General features: G+C 39.3%; 1 long non-coding RNA gene across 2 annotated transcripts; it reads left to right on the top strand.

The window, feature by feature from the left end:
- The first annotated feature begins 587 nt into the window (after positions 1-587).
- LOC111094683 lies at positions 588-1,607 on the top strand. Of its 2 annotated transcripts, XR_005355056.1 has the most exons (3): positions 588-951; positions 1,061-1,117; positions 1,499-1,607. It is a non-coding gene; the product is annotated as an uncharacterized LOC111094683 (long non-coding RNA). The 2 variants fall into 2 exon arrangements; XR_005355057.1 differs by lacking the exon at positions 1,499-1,607 and having other exon boundaries at positions 600-730; positions 1,061-1,159.
- Positions 1,608-2,180: the final 573 nt, after the last annotated feature.

The following is a 2,180-nucleotide window of genomic DNA, read 5'->3' as shown; positions in this document are numbered from 1 at the left end:
TGGTAAATACCTATTGATGTTCAAAGGTCAGAAAACACTGAAATTAGTATTCTCAACTGGGGGTGATTTTTTCCTCCAAGGGATATTTGATGATGTCTGGAGACATTTTTGGTTGTCACAAGTGGGAGACAGATGCTAATGGCATCTAGTGGGTGGAGGCCAAGAATGCTGCTAACTATCTTACAATGTACAGGAAAGACCCCTACAACAAAAATGATCCAGTCCAAAATGCCAGTAGTGCCAAGGTTCAGAAACCTTACACTAAAGTGATATACAAAGGCACTGGAGAGAGAGAGAGAGAAAGAGAGAGAGAGAGAGAAAGCACAAGAGAATACCACTCTCATTTTCTAAAGACTTTCTGCCTCCCAAATTCTTCCAAAGTTTTAGGAAGACAGGAGCTTTCAAAGAACATTGTTAGGGATTGAATTGTGTCCCCTACAAAATTCATATGTGGAAGTCCTGACTCCTAACAGGATGATCTTTGGAAATGGAGCATTTGGGAGGTAATTAGGTTGACATGAGGTCATAATGGTGGAGCCCTCATGATGAGATAAGTGCCCAATAAGACTAGACACCAGAGAGCTTGCTTCCTTTCTCTCTGTTGGCCATGTTAGGATACAGTGAGAAGGTGGCCACCTGCAAATCAGGAAGCAAGCCCTCACTGGGGAATGGAGCACCTTGATCTTATACTTCCTGGTCTTCAAAACCATGAGAAGTAAATTTCTGCTGTGTAAGCCACCAACTGTAGGCTATTTTGTTATGGCAGCCCATACTGACTAATACTACATCCTACTAAAACTTTCCAACAAAAATTTGAAAGTTCCCATCCAAAAATTCAAAATTCAAGGGTGGAATTAAAAAAACTCAAACTTCAGGATCCAGTAGAGTCCCACTTTCAAAATGGCCTAACACTTCTGTGAGAACAAGAGAGGACTTGCTTAGAGACATGTGGTAAAAGAGACAATGCCTTAATCCCCACTTGCGTAAAATTGATAATACAAAACACATCTCCATTAGGGTCTTCTTTAATTGAAACGATGCTTTCTTTTATCCCTGCCAGGAAGAAGAAAAGTCATGTTTCCAGCTTGGACTGCTGTTTCATCTGCTAGACCTGCTTGTGAGCTAAGCCAAGTTTCATTAAAAATTATTGGTCTCATAACTTTTTTTTTTTGTTTTTTGCTTTAAAGACCCCCATATGGAACCAATCTCATGATAGGATTGTAGCTGCACAAAGCCATTGGGCATTATGACCGATTCTTGGATTCTTAGAAGATTTTAAGTACAGATCTAATTCCCACCCCTCCCCACCCCTGCAGAGAATTAAGTGAATATTTCAGCTAAATAAATAAATAAATATATCCAAACTTGAAGTTAGACTAAAGAAATGGTGAAGCAGATCTAGTCAACACACAGACATTTTATTCTTGTCTTTACAAAGTCCATCTCCTTGAATGACCGATGCTCTGCCTCCAAGAGAACCTCTCCACTTTCTCCTTAGGTGCCAGCCATCACCCACTCTTGCCTGATTCAGAAATTCCCTGGGAGGACTGGAGCATTTGTAAACGTGTAAAATATGATCACAGCCCTTGCACAAGTATTTTAACAACCTAACCTTATGATAGGTTATATTTCATTGACTTGGAAGAAACACTGCATTATCTGGGAAAACAGCACAGATGTTGCCTAATAAATGTTTCGGTTTATGCATTGTATTAACCTCATGAAACATTTATGCAAATCTCTCATTAACAAAAGGTAAAAGAACCATTATATGTTATGAAGCATACAACAGGACGACCTCTGTTTTGTTTTGGTTTTGTGGGGTTTTTTGGTTTTTTTGTTTTTTTTACCTCAGTATTTTATGGGTGTGTTTGTAACTCTTGGGGTTTCTATTTAGAAGCACACAAGGGCATTACAGATTTTCATCTCTTCTGTTTTCAGTTCTGTTATCATTCCTTCCAGCTGATTTCACATTTTATGATGCTAATGGTGGGTGTATGGTTTTGAGTTTCTCTCCTGTCAGCTGGTCAGTAGGTCTGAGGGATATATTTAATAGAATCTGACAGCTGATGGAACTGGTCTCATTGAAAGAGGATTTGATATGTGGCGTGAATGTGAGGACCTTGAATTCGCCATAATAACGGCCATTATTATTCAACCCCTCACAGCCAATATAACTC

This window comes from Canis lupus, chromosome 2 (assembly GCF_011100685.1).
Source record: "Canis lupus familiaris isolate Mischka breed German Shepherd chromosome 2, alternate assembly UU_Cfam_GSD_1.0, whole genome shotgun sequence".
NCBI lineage: Eukaryota > Metazoa > Chordata > Mammalia > Carnivora > Canidae > Canis > Canis lupus.
Note: the sequence above shows the minus strand (reverse complement) of the source record. Positions and strands in the feature narration are given on the sequence as shown.